Source organism: Dipteris shenzhenensis, chromosome 21 (genome assembly GCF_047967505.1).
Source record: "Dipteris shenzhenensis isolate YYH24624 ecotype China chromosome 21, Dip_SZ_1.0, whole genome shotgun sequence".
NCBI classification, from domain to species: domain Eukaryota; kingdom Viridiplantae; phylum Streptophyta; class Polypodiopsida; order Gleicheniales; family Dipteridaceae; genus Dipteris; species Dipteris shenzhenensis.
In genome coordinates, this window is record NC_141616.1 from 13,890,795 (window position 1) to 13,910,431 (window position 19,637).

General features: G+C 41.6%; 1 pseudogene across 1 annotated transcript; it reads left to right on the forward strand.

Annotated features, from left to right (window-relative positions):
- Positions 1-7,905: 7,905 nt before the first annotated feature.
- LOC147888520 (protein ASYMMETRIC LEAVES 2 pseudogene) lies at positions 7,906-9,601 on the forward strand (annotated as a pseudogene). The gene is made up of 2 exons (XR_015542997.1): positions 7,906-8,890; positions 9,392-9,601. The product of XR_015542997.1 is annotated as a protein ASYMMETRIC LEAVES 2 pseudogene (transcript).
- Positions 9,602-19,637: the final 10,036 nt, after the last annotated feature.

Genomic DNA, 19,637 nt, shown 5'->3' on the forward strand with positions numbered 1-19,637 from the left:
ACATCACCATTCTCAACAACATCAATATCAATAAGTTTATTTTGTGCACCAAACGACTCTTCATCTTGGTCCATTGGGACAAGCTTTGTGCCTAGCATTCGACTGCGCTTGTAATAAAAAGAGAAAATAAAATTTTGTGATGCAACCATGTACTTCAGTTGCATAGAAGGTTGGACCACCTCACAAAACACTGAACTACATGTCTTCTTATCCCAACCTTTATCCAAAAATTGTGGCATGCATGCCGAATTTGTTGCTCTAACTGTGAACATTGTTTTTGAAACCTTTACTGGAAAGGTGTTAAACAAGTCTACAAAAACTGTGAGAGGCATGCACAAAGAAATTTTTACTATCCTAGTGGCAATATTGGGCCTCAGAGCTTTCTGTACTTCTGTAAAAAGCTTCGCCCTATATGCCTCTGTAACACTAGAATGTGGGTGAGGCCAATCCACCGAATTCCACGCCGGAAGGTCTTGTTTTATTAATACACCATGTGTGTTAGCTTTGTCCAGCAACTGATAAAAATGATCAGTAAAAAATATACCCGATTGAGCTAGCTCTGTTGCACATTGACCTTGGTATTGTTGTTCTCCTATCGATCCATGCAGAACATCTATAAATCCCAGAATACAATCGATGTTTTGCCATGTCTCATACGATGAAGGATATAAATCTGAAATAAAACAACACAAGAATGTCAATAAGTTAAGAGAGAAAGCTTCATCTTAAAAATCCATACACCTCATGAAGGAAAAAACCACAATAGAAAAATATACAATTAGGCCTGTGTTGCGGAAGATTTTTTGGATAGTCTCGCAAGACAAGTTCTTTATGCATGTACACGTGCTGAATCAAAACTTCTTTCACGGATATCTTCCCTTTGGTGATTTTAAAATCTCGTACTCTTCCCTTCCACGATGCCAAGAAAATGTTTTTTGTCTGGGGTCTTTTTCTTTTGCTAGGTTGCATGAGCACCCATGCTCCTTTCGAAACACTAAACCTTTTCCAAGTTCCTTCTGTTTTGACTGTACTTGAATTCTCTACCGACGAAATAGAAGAAGCAGGTCGACGGGGTAAGGATGTTTGGTATAATTCTACCTTCGTAGCATTATCATCCACAGAGCGTCTTCCACAAGAACGGCCGTGGTTTTGGTTCACCATGGAGATTTTCTGAATCTCTAACAATAGCAAAGTAATGTAACTAAGATAACAATTTGAAGTTTCAAGAAAGAGAAAGTGGGCAAACAGACAGTTGACGAGAAACATCTTACTCTATGCCAAACAGGATCAAGGGAGCAGTTTTGGAAAAGGAATGCTGTTGCATAATGAGGCAATGGTGTAGAATGGTAGACCTTTCGCACGAAAGGCGGCAGATGCGGGTTTCTAGACGTGAAAATAGACGCGCCCATAAGTTTTTTATTTAGTTCAGTAAACGTGTCTATGTGCACATCTATGGGTGCTTTGTCTTGTTGTGGTTAATGATCAACCACCATATTGTCTCAATACTTCAACCACCATATTGTCAATAACCAACCACCATATAGTCAATGATCAACCATGACCACACTTGCCAACCAACAATTGTGCTTGTCACTGACCATCATGCTTGTTTGTAGCGACATTGGGCTTGCAATCAATCACTGCGTTGGTTTTCCCAAAAAACCTCAAAATTTGAGATTTTAGTTGCTTTTCCCTAAAATAGGCAACCCTAAAGTGAATTAACTTCTTAAAGAAGACTCAAAGCTAACAAATACTCACATAGAGTTGTAGAATAAGTCATGCCGTTGCTTAATGTATAAGCTTCGATCATTGAGTCAAAAGTTACAACACTTTCAAATTTATTGCTTGTACACTCCCTAGTGTAGATACCTAGAAATGAAATTTTTGTGCAATGGATTGTTCACACTTGAGGAATTATTTATCTCAAGTGTGTACAAGCCTGATTGAAGTACAATTCTTGTAACAGTTCTTGCTATTCTTATGCAACTTGAGAAATAATGGGACATAGAGTTATTTTCTTAAGAATGTTATTTTTCATGAAAATATGCTATTGTTTAAGATGTGTCCCATTCAATGGTAGTGTGGTGCATTGGAAAACTTTTATAATCTTATAGCTTGTCATCTTATGCATGACTCGTAATACAATGTAATGGTTGTAAAACTATTATTTTTATGGAACGTAAAGATTCACTTCTAGGTTTGCTAGCCATAGAATGGGATGTAGAGTATGTTCTCACGACACAAATCATGAGGGGAAACACTTTAATACTATGATAATGCAAAATGTTTGATGAAAAGATGTACTTTAGTGAAAAGACACATCCTTAATAATCTAATCACATGACCTTATCCTAAAGGTCATCCAAACATGTTGGGATGGGTAGATAAACATATTTGTTGGGAGGAACTTTTGAATTGATAACACCATGAAAGAGTTGTTGACGTAGCTCTACAGTGCATGCCATCTCATGAGCAAGGTTAGGTGTGTACCTTGAGGAAGTTAATTGCATTTTCATTAAAAACTTAATCTCCTTTGTCCACATATGAGACCCTTTTTGCAAATGGGGGTACACTTTTAGTAATGGTGGCTTACCCCCTCTTCATGTTGCTTGCCACTCAAAGAATTATAGGGGGCTTATTATTCATATGCATGTGCATTGAACTTTTCTTAGTTGCATCTCCTTACCTTTAATACTTATCAATTTCCGAGTGTGCAATTAAAGTGAGCATATGCTTTTAAGAGATGTCAAGCGGACCAAGTGTTAAATGTCTCCCGTGTGTCTAAAGGAAGGGATGATTCATGAGAGTGCACACTCCATCCCCCCCTTTTCCGCATATTTAAGGGCATACTATAGCAACTTATCATTTACAATCCTTTTGGCTTTTCTATCCCGGTGGAACACTCTTTCAATCGATGAACGTTCGTTGGAACATGCAACGCCCATATGCAACATTGGGACGCTCGTTTTCTGAAGCCAAAACAATAAAGAAAGGAGGGGTACATTAAGACCGGGCATGTGAAGCCTGTGGATTGTGCATGGCAAGGTGAGAATCCGTGAGATGATAGCCCACGTTCGGAAAAATCCTCGCGCGTAAGAAAAGGACTCATCATTAGGTGTTTTGTACAGGTGGGCTTCAAAACTGAGAGAGGAAAGTAGCCCATGGTCAATGGTCCTGAGCTCATGAACGGATTGATCCACTGCAGTGACTGCCTACATATGATCACGATTCACGAATCACGGGGCATACATTTCTGAGGCCCTGTATATATTATACAATGTTCCTGCCCGTGGGAGTTATGGAGGAACATGCGGGCATTACTGGGAGCTGTTAAAAAAACACAGAAGGTAGATCCAGATGATAAAGGGATAAGATGAGACATACTATCGAGCTGGTAGCTTGGTAGTTCGAAGGTTTAGGTAAAGATAGTTAATCAAAGGTGGATACTGCCACTGGGTAGATCGGGCCATTATCGATAATTGCGAAGGATGGGAGAGATCTGATCCGATGAGAAATGGCGTCTGTGAGTTTGTGTATCATGGTTGCGTGACTAGAAATGTGAACTGATGAAGAAAATAATGGGCGCGTTGATGAGGTATCTGGATGCGGCCAGCCAAATGTAGCAGAAGTTCGGATAAAATTGGCGGGGGACCAAGACAGGTGCGGTGTACGTGCGGGATCGTGGATTTATAAAAGTTGGGGAGGCGCAGAAATTGATGAGGTGGGAGGCTGGACCCCAGCCTCTTTTAAAACTAGCCACGGTTCCAGCAGACTGAAGGCGGCTCTTTGCAGTGGCCGAGGTGAGTTATTAATACAAAAGTAGCCCATCAAGGTTGAAGAAGTGTCCAATGAGTTAATAAAGGCTTAGTGTACGTGTAACTGAGGTACTTAAAAAAGCTGCCCATACGCGTCCAGGTCCAACTGTCCAAGGGCCTGTTTCCCGATATGCACACACTTCTGAGTGCGGGTGCTCGTAGTGAATGGGGGTGCGGTGGCTCCAGTGTTCATGAAGAAATTTTTTCTCCGCACAACTGCATAATTTTATAGGTTTTTTTCAAAACTTTACAGATTTTTACAGGTTTTCATTTCTAAAACTCTTTGATTTTTACAATTATTAAAAACTGAAAAAATAAAATTCATAGGTAAAAATGAAAATCTTACAGGTCCATTGTATATAGTTTGCAAGTTATGTGTGAACACTGGGTGGCTCGTAGTGAATGGGGGTTTTTGAGCACTTGAGTGCGAGATTGAGGTTGGTTACACAAAGATGCTTACATTTAGTATTTTGGGTGTGGGCGGGCACGGTTGCATACACATCACCATAGGGTGGTGGTAAATGACATTTGATGTTCGAGTCCCGCCAAGTGTAGCCAAATTTATGGCGCGTTAAAGTTTGGGTGTGAAGATTGGATGGGGGGTCTTGCCTGCTGAGCATTGAAAATCAAGCGACCAATCTTCGGCTATGATTTGGCACGCCACATTAAAGTTTGAGGCGACGTGGGTGGCCGTAGCCCTAAAGTGTAACAAGCTTGAATCCACAAATTTATGGTTGATCCAATCTTCCACTGCGGGTGTGCCAAATAGTTTGACATCTTCAGCCACAGGCCATCCAAACTTCAAAGACACACAACTTGGTTAAAAAGCGTTGACGGGTTTAGCTTCTTCCACATCGCCACCTAGAGGGGCCAGGCCATGCGTGGGAACAGGCCCCAAGGTACGCTGAACCAGACCTCGGGTGTAGTGAAAAGGAGGTTAGTGTGCTCAGCTGAGTCAGCTCCTTCCAGCGTCTCAACGACGAGCACGTGTACTAAAGGCTGTCCTTTTGCCGTTTCACAGCCCAGTCTACGGGCGACGTTGTAAAAAGAGGCGACGAGTCAAATATTTACGGTTGCACCCATTACTCCCGGCCCCACGTTAGTGGGCCCACAGATGATACAAAGGTCATTGTTGGACGGCGCGTGCCGGCGCCGGCCACCGCTAGTGGCCGTAGGCCCCTAGCCAGCAGGGAAAATATCCCTGTTTTAGAGGAAATTATGCTAATGAAGGCGGCGCGCGTACCCGTGAAGCCAGGCGGTGCCTTGTACAAACATCGTCGGGTCGTCCGTCTATCGAAGAAAATCGAACTCCGCAGTCTACCTAGTACTACCTTACCTGCGTGGGACCTTAGCCAATGGTGGTCCCACGCATGAATTTAGATACTTTGCCGTTATGAGATATTGACACGTGGCACGCCTCTCGCACCAATTTCTAATCTAGGTTGAAAGGAGTAGTCCGGTAACCGCAAGTCCCACTGCACTAAAACGTCTTATTTGACAGAAATATTTCTGACTTTTGAAGAGGCTGAAAACCCTACAAATTTGCTATGTCAAAATTAGAAAACATCTTGTATGCATAATAGAGAAAGAGAGGTTAAAAAGAGTTTTTTATATAAAACATAAGACCTTCAACACAAAAAAAAGGGAGAGCTTGGTAGATCGACAAATTAGCAAAAGATAAGAGGCTAAGCACTCAAGTCTCACACTCATGACGGTAGGAGCCCCCATAAATGACAATAGTTAAGGTTCCACCATCCATGTTTGAAAGTTCCAAAAACTCTTTTTGTGTCCACAAAATAGAACATAAAGAACTTATTTCTCCCTTTATAAGGTGTGTAAACCCTCCTTGCGAGTTCCAATCACTATAGGGACTACAATGAAGTAAATCCAGAAAACCCCTCTTTTTCCTACAATTATCCAGGTCACATACCACGATGAGATCACCCCCTAATCACAAACTTCAAAACTACACTATGAACCAACACTCCAAAATGCTATGTTGGCTACAGGTCCTCTCTGTGAGTGATTTTTTCCCCCAAATGTGCGCTACTTTGTGTCCTAACTCTCTCCTAACAACACGAACTTTATTTAGCATCGTTTAAACATGATGCATGATAATTTTTTCCCATGGGCCAACAATTTTCGTATGATGTTAGGATATTGTAGATTGAGCATACATAAAGACTAATGAAATATTCTTTCATGAGAAATGATTTTTTTCTTGCAAACCTATGAGAAGACATTCTTGTCTCACTGTACTTTTACATCCAAGATGGTAGTAAGGACCTAGCATGGGAACAGCTCTAACATGGTCAAGAGGGATCATGGGCGAGTAATACCAATAGATTACCATCTCCTACCTTCACATATGAACGTGTCTCAACTAGGTGAGTGGACCAAGGCTTGGGTGATATGTGGCTTGTAGTATGAGGGCGAGAGGGGCATCCTGATGATGCTAGTATTAGCTCCCTACCTTGAAGAATCGGGGTCAAGAGGTATTTTGTGTGAACACAAGGACGTTTCATTATGTCCACATATGCATCACAAGGGTTATTCCCAACTCTTACACATAGTTGGCATAAGGCTTTTCATATAAGTGGTTTAGACTATATACAATCTATGAGGGTATTCCATGATTCGGATTGTAAGAAGATGACGACTCCATGAATGTTATCAAACTCTTTGCATGCAAATGCGTGATGAATTGCCTTCCTTCACTAGCAGATAAGCTCAAAGTCAATGCATAGGATGCATAAAGTGTAAGTCTAGTTACACTTCAATGAGTCTACATGATTGCTTAAAGGCCTTTGTTATTGGTGCACCCTTATAGGCACACTAATTAGACAATTTTCACAAAGGCTCATCTTAAGTGGGGCAACCCCTACCAATTGAGTGCCACCCAAAAAGTGCTAACAAGCTAAGGAGACACTAATTGAAACTTTGTACACTTAACTAAGGGCCTATCTGCTTAATTTGAACCTCGAGGAAACATATTTCTTAATCGCTACATCAAACATGCAATTACACAATAAAGCCAAGACACATGCAACAATGATGCACAATGAAATACCTCTTTTCCTATAGAGTGCTTGTCAAATTCTTATTCAGAGTGTCATGGTTTCTGTTTCTTAGAGTTTAATCCTTCATATGGGACATGATCCCTTCCCTTACAATTGCATAGCTAGACTTGGTGCAATTTTGAAGTGAGTAAAATAAGCAAAAGAAAATTCAAAGGTAGCCCTTATAGAAACTCTCATATTTTAAAAAATATGGGTGGGAGTCATTAGGAGGTGCTAGATATAGAAGAGAAGATTTTCCCATTCCTATATTCCATAGGATGGCACCTCCATCAATACTCTCTACAAGTGGTAGAAATGGTGGGAAGCCTTTTCCCAATGGGTCATCCATGCACGGTCCATGCCTTACACCCAATGAGATGCACCCAACAAAGTGAGTTTTTCTTCACTCAATTGGAGCTGTATTTCTTTCTTGAAGACATGAATGTAGTAGCTCATCCGGGTGTCAAAGTTAATGGCCACCGAGTGCATGGTCAGCATTAAACTCACCTTGAAAGTTGATGGCCGATAGCATGTCATTGGCATTGCTCACCTTCCTACCAATTGTAGCGACTACCACTTTGTGCCACTGTTGCTGGCATTGGCCAAGTTAGCACTATGCTTTTAAGTCTAGATAAGGACAGAAGAATCCTGGTGTATAGCTGCTCTAGCATTACCTATACCTTGGTTAAGTGGCTTGCACTAGCCACAACCTATTGTCCTTGTTTCTCCCCAACCAAAGGCTAGAGCCAATTTTGAGAAGGCAACACAATGCCACAATAACTGCTTTTGTACGATGCAAACTCCCATGGGATGTTGCACTGTTGTTGGTAATGCTGATCCAGTGCTACTAGCCAACGTGGGGAAGCCCTCTTATGCACTGGGAAGATCCTCGGTCGATGTGGTGAAGGTGCGTCGACCGCGGCCTTCGGGTGCAGCCACGTGGGCATTAACCGCTAGAGTCATGAATCCCCTCTCGAGTCCACTCCCCCAACACTTACAAGCAAGCATTATCGTAGATCGTGTGAGCCTCCTGAAACCCATCCCCTCCGATGAGCGGATTGGTCGTAGCTGACCACCTCCTTCATTCATCTCCCACTTCCTTTCTCCAAATCCTACATACACTTCGATTGCGAGCTTTGTTGCACCTGCAGCTGGACCTTGGTAAACTCCTTCGCTTCCCGCAGTCTTTGGACAAGATGTGTCTCGTCCTCAATGATAAAATCAGTTGATTCTACCGCCCATGGCTCGCTGGACTGGCAGGGAAAGAATCAAGACGTGAGTTGCTTGAGACCTTACTCTCTGTGACTGAATTGCTAGCGATGGCCTCATCCTCGAGCTCTCCCTGTGCCGCCTGCAAGTTTCTCCGGAGAAAATGCACGGCAGAGTGCGTCTTTGCGCCTTACTTCCCTCCCGACCAGCCGCAGAAATTCGCCAACGTCCACAAGATCTTTGGAGCCAGTAACGTTACCAAACTGCTCAACGAGCTACCACAGCATCAGCGGGAAGATGCCGTGAATTCCCTTGCCTACGAAGCCGACGCACGCGTGAAAGATCCGGTGTATGGATGCGTGGGCGCCATCTCTTTACTGCAACAGAAGGTTTCGCAGCTTCAGGCGGAGCTTGCATTGGCACGGTCGGAGCTTTCTAGATACGCAGGCGCAGGTTTATTGGCAGGGACACCAAGCTCGGTAGCAATTCAGCAAGGGAGTCCATCTCTAGGGATCGCTATGGGACTACCGGGTCCATCGGCGCGAGAGCAGAATTTTCCCAGGGAGCAGATGATGGCCGAACCCTTGACAAGAGAACAGATGTTGGAGTACGCTAGGGCCAGTGCAGGTGGTTCGTATGAAAGCTTCGCTGCACTAGGGCTTACAGGGGGAGGGGGACTCCTGCCTCAGGACGCAAATTACCCTTCGTCGAGGACTACTCCTGGAAGTCATGATGCTGGCAGCGGCAGCAGTGCTGGAGTCTCAATGGGACACTTCAAAGTGGAACCACCGTGACCGAGGATCTGAGGTTTGTAATTCGTATTCTTGCTCACATTTTCATTTACCTGTGTGACGCTTCGCTGCTGCGGATTTCTCTTAAAACTTTGATGCTCTTGTTGCCTGTACTCTAGCTCAAGAGATGCTGCTCCGTCTTCTATGCCTCCCTTCGCTGCATGCTCGAACTTTTTTTGGGTTTTCTTCTTCATTTCCAAGTGAGTCAAAATATTCTCAGCTAGGATTATGGAACGCTCAGGAAGGTCGAGATTTATGAATGCAAGCATTTTCGTGTTTGATGACAGTAGGTGAAGAGTATTTACAGGCAGCGTGTTGAATTATCGCTTCTTTGTTCCTTCTGATAAACAGATGATGCTTCACGATATTGCTGCCCTACTTGTGACGTTATTGTTCTTATCAACGATTGTTTCACAGAGGTCAACAAATCTGTTTGTTAGGATCGACAGTCTGTTTGGCGAAATTTCTTCCTTTGAAGCTTCGACATTTCGATGACTGATCAACGTGATTTATGCAGGAATGAGGGAGCACAATCTCTCTTGTATCCATTTTAAGGCGCTTAACCGCCCCTCCCCTCGCCTTTAAGAGGTACATCAATTCCAATAGTTATGGTCTTCTCCATTCGTTTTGAGGTTGGGATGATGGAAAGTCCAATTGCTATACAGGAAAGGGTGTCTGTGTGTATATGCTTCATGAAGCAAAGTTTGAGCTATAGTATCACCGAGGTACCCCCCCCTTCTTTTTTATTTTTCAAAAGCATTATAGCATTCTCTCATTATTAAAAAAGTTGTAGAAATGTTTACTTTGGTGATATGGATGTCATATAACTTCAAATTTTGAACCCATTTATTAATTCACCAATATGATTGAGGACATATTTACATCGCTTATGGTGAACTCAAAAAGATTATGCCCATTATTTCCTCAAAGCATTATTTTTTATCGTGGTGTTGCATGTTGTTTGTATTTCATTAGGGTTGTTCAATATTGCTATTTTAGGAAGGAAATTGATAAGGTTTATGGAAGCCTCAATTTTTATGAATTCATGGGTTCATATTCATGCATAGAGTGATAAGGTCGCAATCTATGGAGAGTCTATGCGAGCTTTAGGCATTATCATTGCTTTTTAGTTCTATGAAAACCTTTCCTCCAAATTTGTGTGGGAAACCCATGATGTGGTTGTTTCACCTTCAGTGGCATTGCTTAGCATGTCCAACTATTATAACAATATAGTAGCTTGGTTATGTGCATTATAAACATGATAAGAAAATATGGAGGTGAGATATTTAATTGTTTGAGAGTGGGCTTTAATGCAGTCAATGTATCTAAGACTTCTTTGTAAGCGCTTCAATTCAATTGCCTTATAATGCATTCAAATTTCTCAAATTTTATGTAGTCGATGTATCTGAGACTTCTTTGCAAGCACTTCAATTCGATTGCCTTGTAATGCATTCAAATTGCTAAAATTTCAAACTTCACCATTTGGTTCTTTTGTACGATGGAAGGCAAGAATTTCAAATGATTTGATCTCTCTCTCTCTCTCTCTCTCTCTCTCTCTCTCTCTCTCTCTCTCTCATTTATTTTCCTCATTTTGTATACCTCTAATAAGCACTACGCTTACCCAAGCCTCAACGTAGCTTATGTTTGGGTAGAACGAGATTGTACTAGCTTTTTTGTTTCAAAAAAATATTATCATTGAGTTTGTGCCATCTTTAATTTAGAACCTCCCAAAAGAAATGTACATTGAAGTGTTGTTATTTACAAAATAATAACTTAAGATAGGCATTTCATTGTTTTGACATAGTATCTAGCATGTTTTTGTATTTACTACAAGGTAGGGGGTGGATTTAGATAGTAATATCGAAGGAATTTGTGAAGAAACAAAAAGGTTTCTAAGTGTGGGAGCATTGGCACTTCATCAGTATATCCATGGGAAAGAAACCATTGATATAAGAATCGAGCACCGATGCAAAATGCATAGAAAATGAGCATCAGTCTATCCATCTGGCATTGATGCAAATTGGGCGATAAATTAGCATCAAGATATTCATTAGCATTGATGTTGTGGAGTGTATAATTTTTTGGTTGGGGAAGAATGGGGGATTTGGTACCACCATTCTATCCCTCTATAAGTTATATCAGATATGTATAACAAGAACCCTTGAAGGGACATGCATATATATTGCAAAATGTATTACTAACATTCCCCCGCATGGACGGGAACATATTATGCTGCAAGACTCAGAGTACAACCCTTCTCTCGGAGGGCATGATGCATAATGTATAACTCCGCAAGACCAATTACAAGGAATGATGCCTACAAATTCATCGATTAAGTTGATCAGAGTTGGAATCAGATCCCCTCTTGGAAGCGATACATGTAATGCATGCATCAATTGTCTATGATGATCCCAATGATAAATGCCATTATCCTTAACTAGGAATCCCAAAGCGGGTATATACAAGCGAGTCATACTTAATACAACAAAAAAGAGAGATCACTAGTTCCAATCTAGAGCCCTTATCAATCTCCTCAATCTGCATCACTCTTGGAGGCTATCTCATCCTCTCCACCTCCATTGACTTGAGATTCGTCATGCACTCTAAATCCCTCACCCACTCTAGATCACTCATCCTCTCTAGGTCCCTCAGATAACTCATCCTCTCTAGGTCCCTCATTTGAGGGAGGCTAGACGTAACATGAATGAAAAAGTTTATTAAGTACATCAACATTCTACGAGTTAAAAGAAACTTGTTATATGAAGAAAGTAAGAGTAGCCAAGGCCTTATCTTGAACATAACTACATCCAAATTGAGTTGTACTCCCTCATTCTCAAGACTCTCAAAGGGAGTCTGAGTATTATATGCAAAAGCATAGTTATACTCGTCCTTGGTTGGCCTACAACCAACCACACTAGTCTTTAACAACAAGAGTTAAAGACTCTCAAAGGAAGTCTAAGTCTTATATGCAAAAGCATAGTTATACTTGGCCTTGGTTGGCCTATGACCAACCACATGCGTCTTTAACAACAAGAGTTGTCCATGGGAAAAGAGAAGGGCAAGAATGGGTATGAATAGAAACATGCTCAAATGAAATGCATTTAATTGACATGATAATAAGTAATCAAGATACTTATAAAACACACCGTCATGCGACCCTTGCCAACCTCCCAAAATGAAAAGCCTCCACCGTTTGTTGTGTTTCCACTTCTCAAGGTCTTTCTTGGCCTTTTCTTTTATAATGTGCCAACCTTGGCCAGATATTGGTTTCCCTTGGCTCATTGCATCTTGGATCTCTGATTTGCAGTAGTGAACCTTCACATGCAATATGGCATCCACTTCAAACTATAATGCTCTAGCACATGATACTCTTTATGGAGTGTATATAGTCCTACTTATCAACAAATTGATATCTGAAATCTTTAAATAAGTCCTTTTCAATTTCATGGGCAAATGTATCCCATGGCCATGCTAGCAATGGCAACACATGTTGTAGGCTGCTGCCACAATGCCATAGGGTAGGACAGGTGGCACACCACACAAGCAACATGTGCTCTCAATAGACCAAACTTTGGGTCAGGACAAGCATAGATCTTGTTTAAGATCCTCCAAGGGCCTAGTTGAGATACTTTAATACTAGTACATCGCCCAGGATTAGGCTGGCGGGACAAGCAGTATTAGATAAGCATCCTCTCTCGAGATCCCTATATAGTATTCTTGTAGGCATGACTCCGCCGTGGACATCAGCAGCAAGGTTATGCATTAGTGTAGCCCACTTCTCCATTAGCTTGTAGTTCTACAGTGATAGATCAATTCCCTCCTTAAATAGTATTTTCCCCTTTCTTTCTATAGTTGTATTAAGTCCTTTGGGTAGACATTTATACAGTTTATTTTTCCTCTTGGAGGACCCCTACATTCCCCCTCGGTTCTCACACTCACCTCACCACTTTCACTTGTGCTTTGTGAGTGCATTCTTCTCTCAATTTCTATCTCTATTAAGTTTGCAATTAGTAGGAGAGAGCATGAGTCAGTCTTCTCCCTACTACATTGGTATCAAAGCTTCAATATTTTCCTGAGATAGTGATGTTCAGGTACGGACAACTACTGGCATTGATGAGATCCGGTAAGGACACCATGAGTGCCAGTGGCATATCCAACCTAGCATGGGATTACATTCATGCATTGGTCTGTGCCCACTATTTCAGTTTCTCAAAGAGCTTTCGGGAGAAATCAGAGACCATTCTAGCCTCTACATAGACTAAGGCTTAGCAAGATAGCCATGGCTCCTGTAGCCCATCTACAAGGCAGTGAAGCAAAGAAAAGGCTTCCCAATGACCCTATCTACTAAAAAGCATTGCCACTCAAGCCACTCAACAACAAGAGGATGAAGCAGCCTCCATCATCAACTACAACAGCCACCAAGAAAGCATAGCCCTACAATGAGACGCAAAGCTTCAACACTACCTTGCACCAACAATTAATGCCAAAGCATACAAAATGAGACAACCAAATTTCCAAAGAAACCATGCAACCTCAATGGTTAAAGAGAGTGTATCTACAGTGAGTCTGCATCAACGGTATCCTCATATAAGCAACAACTTGGATGCCTACAAGCCTCAACACCACCAACTAGAGGCAGTAGCCTAGGTGACTCCTTCACTATCAGAGCAACACCAACCTTTGCAACAAACAACACCTGGGATGAGTCTCAACAACAAGGCACCAGACCAGCCAGCTAGCGGCCTTACAACACTATGACAGTGCTTTAAAAATGAGCATCAATGAGGATGCCCTCAACGACCTTCAAGCAGTGCTCCAACCAACAGTGAGTAGATGATACATCCTTGATAGACCTCCATAGCTTCCTATGTACAGCGACCAATGACATGCTCTACTAATAGCCAACTAGGTGTGCCAGCATGCTCCAAATACCATCCACTGAGTCCATCAACTCCATAGTCCGGACTCCTAAGACCTAAACATGCAATAGTGACCTCAGCCAATGACCTACCTTCACTTGACCTCTTAGACATCTATAATGACTACGAAGTATTCCTTGATCCTGCATCACTTTACATAGATTATAGTTCTACTGTGGCATATCTCACATATTGCTACTGTCAATACTTTTGGGTTGGTGACTTGTCACAGCCTACCAAATTCTTTCTCCATAGCTACATCAACTAACTTCACATCTAGATGCCTCTTCTACATAGCAGCTACACAATCCATGCTGACTCATGACATGTTCAAATTTAACGTTTAGCATGTAGCCATACACACCATTCTTCATGTAGTCATCTTTTGATCAGCCAACCTTTGATCTTGGAGTGCACCTTATTTTCTAGATTTCCTTCCTCATCCCTTCAGTATCTTTTGTTTTGAAAGGCGAAGGGTGACCCACAACCTTAGAGGGGGAAATGCACATTTATGTACAGGATCATAAGTTGTACTCATTGTACATGCTTCTGCTACATAGCCATTGTACTCACACATGCACATACTACTCTGATTCTTTTTCAATTTTCATTTCAGTTTTGGATGCTACCATATACACCAAACAAAATCCACAAACATTTCTTGTACATGCACCCTCTACTTACCCAGTGCAATTTAAGAGGGGGTGTTGAGGATGGTGTAAATTGCACCATACCTTAAGGGCATTAGGGGAAAACCCTAACCCTAGCCCTAACACTAAGAGGTTCTCATGTATATATTCATGTTTATGCTCATACAACATAGTGTAAAAGTAGCTATATCATTTGCACTCATCTCTCTCTCTCTCTCTCTCTCTCTCTCTCTTTGTTGAGGGGTAGTTTCACCACCCTACCATGTCATAATCTCGAGATAGAATAAGATAGAATAGAATATTTTGATATGTTATCTTGTGTAGTAGTCAGTTATAATAGTTAGCAAGTCACTACTTTGGATTTTGTCCCCGGACAATCATGTTGTCACGGCCGACTGTTATAGGGTTGTTGTAATGTCTCTTGCTTAGTTCAAGGAGGATGTTCTTGTGGTTTCCAAGACAGAAAAATGAATGAGAAGGTTTTTATGTAGTAGTTGCTACAGATTTTGTCTCTCAAAACATGTGTACAATTGTTCTTCCATTGCCATTTCCCTTTTCGATTTTGTTCTCACTGTACATTCACTTCTCAAGCTCTTATTGATTTCTGTGCATGATATTATTGAAGTGTTCTACAAAAGTTGCAGGTGCCTGCTTTTCTCTTCAATTCACAATATTGGATCTCCCCAAGAAATCCTATCAAATCTTGCTTGGACGTCCTTGGTTGCATGAAGCATTAGTCGTCCATGATCTCTCCATGATTGGGTAACTGATAGACTGACAATCCAAAATCGTGACACTATAGCTAGAGTCAATGTGGGGACAAGAGCTTTTCTCTTCAATTCACAGTCTTGGATCTCCCCAAGAAATCCTATCAAATCTTCTTGGATGTCCTCCAAGAACACATTTGGTGATGCTACTACATGTTTGAGCTCAAAAAATCAAGAATTGAATCTAGAAGGTGACAAACACAATATGACACCTTTTTGACTCGAGGACCAACATAGCCACTCGAGGCAACAAGTCACCAAGACAACAAAGCAAGGAAAGGCAACCAGTGAAGAGCTCAAGGTGAAGAATCAAGCAAATGTGGATGTGACAAGAGAAACAAAAACGTGATGAGAAATTAGCTTGCTACAACAATAAAAAGTCATCTTCAACAATAGAGGAGGAGCTGATAATCAAATACGATTCAACCCACCCCCAAAGAATGACAAAGAATCACAAGAAGATTGCGCCAGCTTAATATGTGGAGCCAAGAAGGAAATTCAAAGTCAAGAAGACCAAGAAATAATATGACAATGCTCCAATAATCATTTTTTACAGCAGTTGATGCATGACAAAGTAAGACCATGACAAAAGACACAATGCCAATAAAAGAAGCAAGATTAAATATTGAGAATGTCACCACAATGTACCCAATCAGTGGACCAAGCCCAAAAAGCTGCAAAGGTGCTAAGGAGTATTTTGGGCCAATACCTCAAGAAAGAAGCCAGAAGTAAGGTGGAACAATGTTCGACTCAATAGTAGTCGAAGCCAATAGTAAAGAATCTCTCAAGAAGATAGCAACTTCACCAAAGATTGGTCGACAAAGACAACAACATTCACAAATCTTCTACTTCTACAAGTCAACTATGCTATGCAACTAGCATCGGCATCTATGTTATAGACTCAAGTCAAGAACATTTCAACACAATCAATCTATTTCGTGGAGATACTCCCAGTGAATGTCAAAAGAAAATGAGAACCCACCATCACCAAACCAAGTTGGCTCACTATACTTCACAAGAAATAGAGAAAGAGTTGAAGGACAAATCTAGATGGGGTTAGGATCTTCGAGGATCCTGACTACGTACCAAATGGATAAAGTTCATCAACAAATTCAATTCACAGCTTGGAAATCCAAGAAGCAACAAATGAGCTTGGAGGATTACCAAAAAGCGAGCTGTAGCAAGCGAGCCAAGGAGTAAAAGTGAGCCACAAAAAACCCGAGCCAACCAATTTCAATTTGAACTAGAGAACATGAAGTATTAAACTAGTCTTAAATAATCCAGTTACTATAAGCCAATGAAGAGGCCAAATTACCAACCCACAAAGAACTTTTCATAAAACGTGATACTAATTCATATACAAAAGTAGTTGATATAGCCTCTAGCCCTAACCACTTGTCTTTCAGCTATAGATTGTACATCAACAACTCAAGGCAGTACCTCAAACCTATCTAATTATCTTTCAAAGGTTTCTCTTAGATCCCATACATTGAAACAACTCCACATTTGTGAGAGCAGCCTGATGTATAAACTGATGGACTGTAGCACTCATTCCTAGCACAACAATGAAGACGTAGTATATATGTTTGCATGGAATATAAGATGTCATATTTACTTCACGTTCAGTAAAGTCATGGCATGTACAATGTGGGAACTTTGCAATTGTGACTGAATAACTTAAGCCCCTTGAAATTGACCCAGGAGTCCGTAAATGGAAAACATGAATCTCATGTAGGGTAATGATATCCTCTTTCATAATCTTTGCATTTGCTACCATTGCTTTCTCAATCTTATCTTTGAACTCCTTACTCAATTTCGATCTCCATCTTACAACCTTTCCATCATGAATCCCTACTCGAGCATGACTTTGTGTGTTGTTTCTATGTGGAATTGAAGGTTGCCCAAGGATGGAACTACCTATACCATCCTCAAGGACAAATCTAACTTTTATTAATTCAACTCTCTCTTGCATTGTCAAAAAGGTACCCCTTGCAATCTTCCACTCTAGGAGCAGGTTCCTAGCACTCCTTGAATAGAGAGATCAACATTCCATGTATGGGTACTGTTTTATTGCAAAACCAGACTACCTCTTCTATGATGCCATTAGGATGTTGTCTTATACCCTTGAAGCATGGAGCTGGGACTCCTTCTGTAGACCTCCTACCCAACTCATTAATCATAGCTCCACACCGTCTACACACATCTGCACAAGTATCCAAAGCATGTGACACTATTGGCATTTGTTCTTCGAAGTGCTGAATTAGCATCATGCACATCTGTGTCTTTGCAGACCTTATGCTCAATACCTCCATGCACACCAGTTTGTCTTCTTTTCCCTAGTGCTCTATTTGCTATCACTGTTATATATTCAGGACAATGACTATCCACATCATGCTCCCCAATAGGAAATCCTAGACCTCTCTTTCTTCTTACACTCACAGGCTCTGCCATCGGTCTGTTCATCTCAGGGAGTTTATGCCAGCCTCCTCAAGGACAACATCTATTAAATTCACAAGCTTATTTCTTTGTGCTTTACTTGAACCACCTTGCAAAATCCTTTTCCGTAACACATCTAGATCGGGTCCAGCAGTCCCCAAGTGCTGTCCCGACATGTAGGCATAGTAATGGCACTCTACAAAGCACTCATTGCTAGATCAGATGCTGAAGCTTCATATAATGAAACATATTTTCCCTATAATGAAACATATTTTCCCAATCCATGGGCTGCTCTAATGCTAGAATGCTTGTTCTCAAATAGATTCACTGTAGGAACAAAACCTGCATTTTCATATTGTGTCAAGAACATCCCTCCCCATTAACTAACATGGATGTCCCAAAATGCCATCCAAAGTTGCAGCCCTGCTAGTTCATCATCCTTAACATGAGCAGGGGACCAAAACTCGATTATCTTCTTTTTGCATTCATTTGAAGGTATTTCTGATGTTGCATTCTACCAATTTCTACATAACAGTTTGTGCTCCTCTTGAAACTGAGGTCGGCGGATGCATCGTCTTATGTGTCCCACCATGCTCATCTCCCAATGGAAAATGCATGTTCTCTCCTTCCCTTACATTTTATTATAGGGCCCACCATTGTACACTCTCCTCACAGCCTTCTAATTTGCACCAGCACTATCTGCCATGAACCCGCGAAACCAGAACTGTACCTGTGCATTTGTATTGTGCACTTTAAACTCGAATGTCGTAATAGTCAGAAGCTCATGCACAAAAGGATCATACACATGAGCTGCCATAGTAACTGAGCCTCTAACCTGATGTATGTGGTCAAAATGTACCCACATATTACCAAGACTTCCGCCTAGCCTCATTTTGTTGACAAGGTGCACACCTGAGGCAAGACCAATAGTAGACATCTTTAAAATGTAAGGCTAGTTTTCATCTTGGAACTGTCCCGGAAAAAGTATGCTTTGAATGAAAGGATATCTACATCTATTCTTCAAAGCCAAAATTGCATCCAGCCCCCTATCAAGCAAGATAGATTCTTTTCTTGCACATTGAATAGACCTTTGAAGGCGTCTTGAGGATACGTTTTTGATCCTCTTGAATCAATTGAGAGGCGCACTTTTCGGTTGAGTTGATCTCCTCTATGCAAAATTTGAGCTCATCTCCTCCATGCAACATTTGAGCTCATCTCCTCCCACCTCCAACGTTCTTGGACTCGGAATGGTTTCGTCCATCTCCTCCTTCCTCGGCTCTCGTCTCTTGGCCATTCAACCTCATCTCTCAAACAACGAGACTGTCGCTCAAACAGCTGTGAAGCGCAGGAATTTCTTACACAAATTTTCAAGGAGCTAGAAGCGAAGAAAACAACAGCCCGAAGGAAGGATCATTGAGGTACTTGCTGTTGTTCTTGTAGCTTGGTTTTATATTCGTTGCATCAGCTAGCTGGAAGTGGAAGGGTGGGCAGCTGGGCGTGAGGAAGGGTAGGCAGCTCTTGTTTGACATGTAGCTCGCTTCTCGTCTACGTTTCGCTCTTCGAGATCCCGCTGTGCTTTGTATCCTTTCCCATCTCGAAGTACAGAAACTGAGCACATCTTTGCACGTCCAAGCACCCAGATTCTCTCGATTTATGTCGTTGCCTAAGCCCGGTTTCAAGGATGCATTCAACCGATCATAGGTGGGACGCATGATCTGCCAAGAGTTCGTTGCTGCTGGGATTCCCATATAAATGTTGCATGCTTCCTGATACAATGGGGGAGGAGCATCAAGGGTAAGGTCTAGCAATGGGAAATGGAGAGAGGATAAGACGATGCGAGGAGGCAAATCGGGTGTTGACTTGAGCGATGATGCGAAGGCCATCTTTCTCGTCCTCCTCGTGCTGCTGCTACTGCTTTTTCCTCTTCTTCTTTTTCTTCTTCTTTGTGAGATGATGTTTTGGCAATCTCTCAGCACAACACTGTGTGCTTA